General features: G+C 35.5%; 1 long non-coding RNA gene across 1 annotated transcript; it reads left to right on the top strand.

Annotated features, from left to right (window-relative positions):
- The first annotated feature begins 3,540 nt into the window (after positions 1–3,540).
- On the top strand, positions 3,541–7,286 carry LOC149066983 (uncharacterized). Its single transcript, XR_016195401.1, has 3 exons — positions 3,541–4,199; positions 5,434–5,511; positions 7,112–7,286. It is a non-coding gene; the product is annotated as an uncharacterized LOC149066983 (long non-coding RNA).
- The last annotated feature ends 4,069 nt before the right edge of the window (positions 7,287–11,355 follow it).

Below are 11,355 nucleotides of genomic sequence, written 5' to 3'. Positions count from 1 at the left end.
GCAGTCAAGTGGTTAGGGCCGCTGTGGTAGTCGAGTGGTCATGGTGACGGATTCGCGTCGCAAGGACCGGGTTCGAACCCCACCACAGTGGTGGTGGTCAGTTGAAGTTGATTTTCTGTGGTTCCCAACTTCGAGGCGTAAATTGCGAGCCGATCTCTACGTTAAAAATTCTCGCTACACAGAGCAACAAACCTACAAACGGTACAATTATTCAATCATTACATTTCACTGATAGCAGAATTGATGGCAGCGCACTACACACATAGCAAGCATTACGCAGAACAACCTTCACGTTGGGTTCACAACACGTACACGAACATTCAGGCATGTACCGGTTTATTAGAAATTCCATAGACGAATGTGTATGAGATGCGTGCACGGTTAAGTAGTCAATCGGTTAGAGAGCTAGCCTCTGACTGTGCAGGTCTGGCGTCGAATCCCGGTTCGGGCATGGATGTCTACTAACTAATTCCCTGGACGGGCCAGGCTGATCCTTTGGGAATACGTGGGGATCCCGTTATTATAAAAAAGTACGAACAGTTTTGGCCCCGTCTTAGACCGAAGCTTTATCTTAAGAAACCCAAACCCCAGTGATCGTGTCGTTGCCTCCATTAGTCTATTTTACGTCTCGCGCGGTAGTTTTGTGGTTGGCGGAAGTTGATTTTCCAACTTCGCGAAGCGCGAGTCGGTCTCTCTCCCATTCAACAAAGTCTCTACAAAATGCAGGGAGAACTTTATCACGACACTTGTCCGAATTTTTGCAAATTCAAGTATCTGTTACTTTCACTTCCAATATAGATGGCAGCACTTCTAAGAACACACGAAACACGCATAATTCTGACGTCATGAATGGGGGGGGGGGGGTAGGGTCACGGAACACCTTCACGTGCACCAATTCGTTAGAAATATCTCAGAAAAATGTGTACGAGTTGCAAGTACGGTTCAGTAGTTTACGAAGAGTGAACACCTTATCCCATGTTTGTTGTTTGTCGGACTGACAGGGAGAGTTGATTTTTTTGAAAGAAATTCACCTATATACGTACGTGTCCAGCGAATATTCCCAGCGCGTTCGAACTCGTGTTCCTTCAGAGTGGATGCCAGACCGAGCGGGACTCGGTCCGACGCGAGAATAGTTTTGCGGCCCTCTTCAATATTTATATGCACATGTCGCTTTTCCCCTGCCCACGAGAGATTATGGGGGTTAGGCCCAGCGATTATTTCATTTTTGCTCTTACGCGTCGGCTAGGTACCGACCGTTTCGTCCTTTCCCGATTCATCTGTAAGTCAAAATAGTCCCGTTTCGTCCGATCTTTTCTTGCCCCTTCCCTTTGGCGATAGAGTATAGCTGTCAATCAAGATAAAACACCCCGTGGTTGAACACTGAAAGAAATAGGAGTGATTGACACAACAACAACATTATCATAGATATATAGAGCTCCTAGAAATACTCTATACAAGGTACCCCCAATCATGGAAGTATTTTGTGAGACGGTCGCGATTTTTTCCTCGTTTATTTTTAATCCAATGTCTATCGTAATGGAAAAAAACACTAACCATTAGAATAAGACGTTTTTTAAAAAAATCGGTAAATTCAAAATTGCGAGCATCTTAAATAAAAACTGATTCAAACAAAATTTGAATGGAAAAAATATGCTATTGGTCGTGTTCGTTCGTATGAAAATACATTCACGCAGCGGTTCTTTTGTTTTAATAAACCTTTCTTTCATTTATCATTTTCGGTGAGAAATGACTGAAAATTAGTTGCAAATGTAGGGCCGTAGTTAAGGTTTTTGCCGCTCCCACACACACACACAACTTCAAAATTGGATAATTTTGTAATGGTGTTCTTTGTTCCCACCTAAAACTGCCGCCCGGGGCAGTTCTCCCGCTCCCCAATCCCTAGTTACGACCTTGGCAAATGTCTTCTGATATGCACAATTAAATAACATTAAGCACATAAAAATTACATAATACAATAACTTTCCGGTGAAAAAAATCTTATTCATTGGAAAAAAGTTATAGCAGCGTCAAAATTATTCTTCGATCTAAAGTTAAATTTTTCTAGCTCAGAAGAATCCATCATTTTAACCTAATACACCTTTCCCCCCCCCCCCCGAGTTTCATATATATGGATCATTCCAATACGAATTTATCACATTTTCCGGTGTTTTATGCATAATAGAATGAATCAGATTTACCGGACATTATGCATAATCGTCAATTCGGAAGAATTCAGAGTTATTTTATGGCAATTATAATTAGAATAGTGGGGAGACTCCCCTCCTTGTTCGGGGCCTGACTTAGTTCACCACCTGAGGATAAAAAAAGACGAATCGGGACATCACCTACACATCCGCCGAAAATCGATCTAGTATTGGGCGGTGCAGGGAACCCCTAACGTTAGCGAGACGTAGGCAAAATATTGTCCAACACATAAGATTTTGGATTGAGATTTGAGATGGCGCCAGTCATCGAGTCTGATAGGGAGACGTGTAAAGCTAGGATCCCACAGTGACTGAGTCCAGGTATCGTCCACGGGGAAGCAATAATTTTCAATACAAAGACCATAGAATAATGACGGAACGGGAGGTTTTTCTCCCCCACTAAGTGTCTTCCTTCGAAATTTCCGAAAAACGGCTTTTCTTGACGCGCATCTTACCACAACGCCACTCCTGCGATGGCCTACCTATACTGGACATATTCCCGTTTTGTGCCCGCTTCATTCAGCCAGATGACCCGGAGAAATGCAGTGAAAATGCAGTGAATTGCGTCGTGAAATCATGTCTCTCCACGAACGCCATCTGTAACTAAAGAAGGCGCTGGATTTGGGACATTGACTTCATTTTTCTGTTGAGAGTCAAAGAACTGTCGAAGACTGCATCGGGGTGGCACAAGTTTACCAATGCTACCTTACTGACTGTAAAGCATAGTTTCCCAACCTTTTTTCTCCGATGTCCGATCGCCCCCCAACACAATCTAACCCATAGAATCCTTTGTTATACTCGAAGCTTCTACCGCCCCCCCCCCCCCCCGGAACATTCCATCGTCCCCGGGGGTGCGTTAACGCCCACTTTGGGAATCACTGCTGTAAAGCCTCCTCGCCCAAAGACGACCCTGGTGGGACGCTGATAGCGCTTTGGCCCAGGTGACACTGGTATAAACCTGGTCCCCCTCCTCCCTTACAAAGCCGCACACCGTTTAATGCAAAAATGCCTGTCAACTATTCTAAATTACAAGATATACAGAAGACTGGATGTTGTGAAGATATTTATTATTTGAGATGTTAATTTTTTAAGGAAGGAAAAAACTCATCTCTGCCTCTACCGGGAGTCGAACCCGGGTCCCTCGATTGCCGGACGAGTGCTCTGACCACTAAGCTACAGAGGAGATAGAGATTTTCCTTCACTAGAGCGTATATATCTCTATCTCCTCTGTAGCTTAGTGGTCAGAGCACTCGTCCGGCAATCGAGGGACCCGGGTTCGACTCCCGGTAGAGGCAGAGATGAGTTTTTTCCTTCCTTAAAAAAAAATCAACATCTCAAATAATAAATATCTTCACAACATCCAGTCTTCTGTATATCTTGTATTAACAAGTGGAGAGCGACATTCATGTCATATATTCTAAATTACGCCAAATAACTTGATCCACGTTACAGCTCTCACTGATAATAGATCGGTATGTACTTGCATTTATCCTGTGAAGAGGAAGTATAACGAGACGGCTTTTATAAAGACATTATATCAGATTCGCGTTTCTGGTGCTCCAGGGGGTGAACTATCTCTGCGGTCCTTAGCGGAAAAAAAGTAGTTGAGCGCCGAAAAGTCCTTAGCTGGCCAGTAGTTCGACTTTTCGATACTATCTCTAAGCTAAGGACTTTTTTTTAGTAGTTACTTAGGACCGCTGCTAAGGACTGCCTAGCACCAGTCCTAAAGCAGCAAGAAAAGTAGTTCACGGCGGCCATCTTGGAAGAGAGGAAATTTCGTCTTTGGCCGCGAGTTCTCGCTGTGATATTTAGTGATGAAATATGCTGTTTTTTTTTCGAATTAAACAATTTTTTACGATAATAATGACAGATAAAACTTAGATTATGTCTTCGATGTCATCAAAGTTGAAGTGATTCATCATTATATCCTGCAAAACCAGATGTTGACATCGGCGATCGAAGCCACGACGAAGTGCTAGCATGTTCATTACTGAGGTAAGAATTATTTTATTGCTATCGAACTATATAAGAAGAGTGTTTAGAAATTTTCTTAATATTTTTTTGCTCGGTAAATGCGTTATTTAAAAATATAAATGGACATAATGTCACGCAATCAATAGGGCAGTGGATCCCACTTGGTAATGCTGAAAAATATCAAATAGCCCATGTATACTTTGGATTGTATTGAAAATATTTACATGGCAAATGAAACATAAATCTACAATTACGATAATATCAGATTGAAATTTTACATTCTATGTTTTTTGCCGTATTAATTTTTTTCAATGAAAAATTATGTCTAAATAAATTGAGCATGTGTGTAAATAAATAACTTGAATATTGTTGGCACAATAAAAATTGTGCTTGGATGACTATGCTATGAATAATCGCCTATAAATAAGGAAATTGAATAATTTTAATTAATAATAATCGCCTATAAATAAGGAAATTGAAAATTTGTGTTTTAGATCAACCTCCTTTCAATGCACAAAGTAACTAATAAGCTACAATTCATTGATAATAAATTATATCACCTAAATGACAAAAAATTTAATAATTTTTTTGTGATGAGTAATGGTGAAATTGAAATAAAGCATGGTAAAAATTGGCAGTAATGTTAAATATTAATTTTTGTAAAACTCGTGCACTAAAGGATTAAAATATAGATTTGATATTTTGAACTGTTCAAATGAACAATATTGTAATACTTAGTGGAAGTTAAATTTTGAGAAAAAAAATCATGTGCCACTTCCTGAAAAATTGCACTCTGTAACTCGCTCTGAGATGAGGAATATTTAATAAGGAATCATTATATTGTTTTGTTGATATGAAAAATGAAATTCGTACAATGGAACTAAAAAACAAAGTTGGAATTTCAGGCACAGTTTTTATTGAGGTATATACATTATAACTAGAGGAAGCAGATTAGTGTTTGAAACGTATTACTACTTCAGTATTTGGGTTATGGCCTTGCTGTGTGTGTTCAAATTTAATTTTTTGCCAAAAATTGTTTTTGATTTTGTGTGTATGGGTAAACACAGAAAACAAATTTCCATGTCGAATATTTAAGAACTTTAAAATATAACATTTTGAGATGTTATGGAAGTGAAACTTTTAACAAGCATTTATTTTTTAACAATGTTGTTAGTAAACAGCTGAGAGATTATATATATATTAGTGTATATACATTTGTGAGACTTTTCTAACTCTGAAAAATTTTGTTTCCCAGGAACTTGGCTGTAGGTAGCTACGAAGTAATTGTGAAGGTTTTTAAGGTTACGAAACAATTCTCCCAGAGCAAACAAAGGTAATTTTAATTCTTTGTATTTGACTTTGAGCAACAGTTTCCATTATTATTTTCATGTAAAATGAAATATTTCCATGCATGATTTAATGACATAAATTTTAACAATCATCATTTTCACTGATTTCATTTGTATCAACAACCCTAGTGGAACAAATACAGTCGAACCCGATTTAACACCACCATCCCACCCACAGAATTTTGACGTTGTATCAGATCATAATCATAATAGCGTTTTGGAGAGGCTGTATTACATAAATTCACATGTTTATTAAGAAATGTTGTATTTCAGTGTCTTATTTATGTTGCACCATGATTAAAATAACCTATTTTATACACATTCAATTTTAAGTTGAGAAAATTCATAAAAATTGTAAACTGTACAATCACTTGAATATTTCTCAATATAAAACTCAACAGAAACATACTTCCCTCTGAAATTATTGTAATTTCAGCGACACATTTTATATGTGCAAAAACAAAATAAGCAAGGGGGAAAGGTGGCATTGTTTTTAGTCCATACCTTATTGGTTTCTCTCGAGAAATATCTTGCTATGAGTAATTATCTTTATAATAATTTTTTCAGATACTATTGAAAGAACAACTGTTTTTGACATAATTGAATTGAGGAAATTAAGATAGACGATTTCTTAATGGCTAGCTATACCACTCAAAATTTGACCAGTGCAAGTAAAAACATGTACTGTTGAAAAACTTGTCTTGGCTATATAAATGAGAGGGAGGACATTAAAAAAAAACTTTTAGAAGCTTTACTAACTGAAAAGCAATATTAATTCTTTGAAAAACGTGTTATATTTACTGATGAGCAAATTTTGTGAATGAAAATATTAAAACAATATACTTGACGACAAATAATATCATACTTTTTAACTAGTGAGACCATACAACACTGCAAAATTTCTATGTTAATTTAAATAGGGGTTCCCCGATCCACAAGAGGTTGCTAAGGATGTGTTTTAGAGCAAAGCTGAAAGAGTAGAGTGAAAATATATAGTAAGCTGCGTGCCAATAGGTTTTTGCACTTCATCTGTCTGACCAAAATTTTAGGGTAGAAACATGGCTCAAAAAATTGAAAAAGGCGCGGGCCAAATTTTTTGGAAGCCAAGCATATTTTTAGAAGAAATAATCCGAAGTAAAAAAAAATTATATTCAACTTTTTCAGCACTTAGTGATGATCTTGACATGTTGGAAGATTCAGACATAAACTCCAAATATTTTATGATCTGCATAGAAAATTTTAGGTGTCTGTATGAATTTTTTTTTTTGCAATGTTGGCTCTTAAGATTTCGGAGCTCTTAAGATTTAGTTGCTCCAAGCCCTAGGTAAATACATGTAGACATGAACATGTGCATCTATGTGGAACGCCAGGCCTCCCTTGCAAAACACAGTTTATACATTTTGGATCCTACTGTGATAAAATGGTGGCGAGACGACTCAATGTCGACTAAGTGCTATTGTGCACGAATTATCTCTACTTATACAACTAAAGACTGCGTTATAATTTGAAATAAAATATACAGTACATTTAAATATTGATAAGCATAATAAAAGTGTTTTTTTTTCTTCCTCTTTTTAATTTCAGGTAAATCAACATTTGAAGATGCAGATGAAAATTTATGAATCTTAAAAAATTATATTCTTGAAAGATGCGATTTCTAAGAAAAGTACAACCAATAAATTGTGATTATGATAACTCTCTATGAACATATGTTTGAAATAAAATGTTTTTGTATGACAAATCATATGTGCAAGTTGTTATTTAATTCATGTTTCTATTAATCAATTTCAATCAATCATTCATCTTCTAATCAACTCAAATGAAATATATTGTCAAAATGAAAGTTATCAGGTGAAATTATTTGTTGGAAGCTAAATATGAAACAGATAAATTGATGAAAGATCTTTAATATAGACGTATATATATTTTAAATATTGAAGTATTCACTTCCATTAACAGGTAAGTGCTCATTCATAGAAAATCGTGTTCTGATATTTTTTAATACTGAGGAGAAACCTATAGTTTAAAATATAGAACTACAATATGCAGCAAGGCAGTTAATTCTTTTAATTATAAATTATCAATAATTTAATATTTTAGTTGCTCCGAAAATAATTTGCAATTCATTGTTTCAATGAATTTAAAAAGGAATAAAAATAGATAATAAAAAATCATTTTTAACAAATTGGTCTTAAAAAAAAGTGGCACTCAATATTAAAAATAGTATTCAGCTGGGGCCTCAAGTAGGGCCCCCGAGGCGAATTGGGGGCCCAAAAATCTATAATTATTTTGCATAATAACCCTTTCAAGAAGAGCCCCCCCCCCAAAAAAAAAAAGGAAAGGCACACTACGACCGTAGACTCAACTAGTGCCGGTAACCTTAATTTAAAGTTTTGCATTTTGTTGTAAGAATTTTCTTTTTTTCAAATTTTGATTTCATCAGTATGCGACCCGCTTATATGCAGCTGGGGTCCCAGATACTCGTTTTTTCAAGTATCCAAAAGTGGGATCCATGAGCTCGGACAAGAAAAATACCGAATCTTATTCTAAAAAAAGTCGCAAGATGAAAAATGCAACGTCTCATACGTTTACAAAATAATTAAACTAGCTGGCGATGTTAGAGTAAAAAAAATTGCAAAGCACGGGTGACAAAAATGTGTGGCGAGTCCCTCGGAAAAAAAAGTTTGTTTACAATCAGTTGTAAACATGAAATCGCTGCCACCACCCACTGCGGAAAAACGATTGTTAAATAATTAGTAGTAGTTGTAGGCTTCAAACGGCATCCCGATTGGTTAGCGATCTGTTACTCTCGAAACCAAAAATTTTCTCTCCCTCTAACTACTGTTTCACGTCACGTGACCTTAAGGACTGGTAGTTCATAGTACCTCTTAACTACTAGTAGTTGAAGTGGTCCTTAGCTGCAGTCCTCCGACCGGTAGTTCATTAGGACTAGTAGTTACTAAGGACTGCAGAGATAGAGTTATAGAATATGGGATTAAAGATATCTTCATTCCGATCCTCACAAGTAGTCGATGGGAGAAAATGTCTTAAAATATTTTCAAAAGATTTTGAAAACAAATCTGTCTTTCCGGAAAAATATCAAAGAAAAATTCCAAAAACACATCCAATGTTCGAAAAATCCAATCCAAAAACATCCGAAACTAATATGTTCCTAAAAAAAAAATTCGGGAGATATCAAAGAATTTGCAAGTAGAAAAAAAGGGGAGGGGTGGGGACGTTCAAAATGTCTGTGCTTAGAAATATTCACATCACAATTCTGTCTTAGGCCGGGATTACAGTATAAAAGTTTTATAAAAGTTAGTTTATAAAACTTGAAAAATGCAACCGATAGGCCGATCAGTTAAGTTCGTTCGAATGTAACAGATGTGTTTATTGATTACATTTTTCAAGTTTTATAGTGTAATACCAGCCTTAGGCCGGGATTACACTATAAAAGTTTTGTAAAAGCTCTTTGATAAAACGTGAAAAATTCAACCAATATTATCTTATTGGTTGAATTTTTTGAATGCAAAATGTGTGTGCGTGTGCACCGGTTGCATTTTCTGGAATGCAACCGATGCGCCTATTGGTTGAATTTTTCAACTTTCATAAAAGTTCTTTTATAAAACTTTATAGTATAATCCCGGCCGGATTACACTATAAAAATTTTATAACAATTATTTAAAAAAAAGCAACTAATAAATTTATCGGTTGCATTAGAGCAAATGCAACCGATAAATTTATTAGTTGCTTTTTTCAAGTTTTATAAAATAACTTTCATAAACCTTTTATAGTGAAATCCCATCTTTAGATTAGTCATTTCTGAAATATAAAATTTCATTTTTTCAAGTTTATAGACTGAATATCGTGTAAAATAAACTTGTAGGTATCGGGGGAACCACCAAAAATATTCAAGTGCTAGGGTCTTCAAACGACTTAATCCGGCCCTGAGTGAACACCGTACGTGGATAACGTTGTTTATAAAAGTATTTTTTTTAAAGTTTAAAAAAATTAACAGATTAAAAATTTAAAAAAATAACAAATATTTAAAATAATATTTCAGATATTTATATTTTTAAATAATTTAAAAAATTTAAAAAGAAAAAAATTAAAATTTTTAAATTAAATTTAAAAGTTATTAAAGTATGTAGTCAGTTAAATATTCGTAATGCACAGAACGGCTTATCATTTTTGTTCCGTCAGTGGCCGTTGTTGGCAGGTTTTATTGTATAAAATTGTAAAGTATGGACAAAAGGCAGTTAAAGTTGCTATATCTCAATCTCAGAACGAAACGAAGGGATAGACGTATGTAGGTACATTATATTAATGAGCAGGGACCATCATATGGTGTTTTTAAGGGTATTTATGGCAAATAATTAAAAAAATTCCGTGAAAAATCACCTTCAAAAAGTAGCCAAAGATGCGGACGAATTCGCTCCGCATCCGCATCGTCTGAATAGCTCCGAATAAACCTATTGTCAAAACTTGTATGTGCGGATGCGGAGCCCGCACTTAGGTTTTGACACATGCGGACGACGTCCGGACCCGCATGAACATTTCCTAGGTGCGGAGATTTTTCGGCTCGTCTGAAAGGCGCAGTATATTCCAATTGTTAAAACTTCTTCCGGACCCGCATCCGCTCCGTGTGAAAGGGCCCTAAGTGCGGGCTCCGCATCCGCACATAGAAGTTTTGACAATAGGTTTATTCGGGGCTATTCAGACGATGCGGATGCGGAGCGAATTCGTCCGCATCTTTGGCCACTTTTTGAAGGTGATTTTTCACGGAATTTTTTTAATTATTTGCCATAAATACCCTTAAAAACACCATATGATGGTTCCTGCTCATTAATATAATGTACCTACATACGTCTATCCCTCCGTTTCCTTCTGAGATGGAGATATAGCAACTTCAACTGCCTTTTGTCCATATTTCACAATTTTATATAATAAAACCTGCCAACAACGGCCACTGACGGGACCAAAATTATAACCCGTTCTGTTCATTACGAATATTTAATTGACTGCATACTTTAATAACTTTTAAATTTAATTTAAAAATTTAAATTTTTTTCTTTTTAAATTTTTAGTTATTTAAAAATATCTGAAATATTATTTTAAATATTTGTTATTTTTTTAAATTTTTTAACTGTTAATTTTTTTAAACTTAAAAAAAAATATTTTTATTAAACAACGTTATCCACGTACGGTGTTCACTCAGGGCCGGATTAAGACGTTTGAAGACCCTAGCGCTTGAATAGTTTTGGTGGTTCCCCTCGAATACCTACAAGTATATTTTACTCAATATTTAGTCTATAAACTTAAAAAAATGAAATTTTATATTTCAGAAGTGACTAATCTAAGGATGGGATTTCACTCTAAAAGGTTTATGAAAGTTATTTTATAAAACTTGAAAAAAGCAACTAATAATAATTGCAAGTGCAACCGATAAATTTATTAGTTGCTTTTTTAAAAGAATTATTATAAAATTTTTATAGTGTAATCCGTACTTGAGGCCGGGATTATACTATAAAGTTTTGTAAAAGATCTTTTATAAAAGTTGAAAAATTCAACCAATAGGCGCATCGGTTGCATTCAAGCAAATGCAACCGGTGATCTTAATGGTTGACTTTTTCACGTTTTATCAAAGAGCTTTTACAAAACTTTTATAGTGTAATCCCGGCCTAAGACAGAATTGTGATGTGAATATTTCTAAGCACAGACATTTTGAAAGTCCCAACCCCTCCCTTTTTTTATACTTGCAAATTATTTGATATTTGCTGAATTTTTTTTTTTTTTTTTTTTTTGGAACATTGAATGTTTTGGATGTT

Source organism: Pholcus phalangioides, unplaced genomic scaffold (genome assembly GCF_987345545.1).
Source record: "Pholcus phalangioides strain wild (caught in Gottingen) unplaced genomic scaffold, Ppha-v1.0 ptg000031l_1, whole genome shotgun sequence".
Lineage (NCBI taxonomy): Eukaryota > Metazoa > Arthropoda > Arachnida > Araneae > Pholcidae > Pholcus > Pholcus phalangioides.
This window is presented reverse-complemented; position numbering and strand designations above follow the sequence as displayed.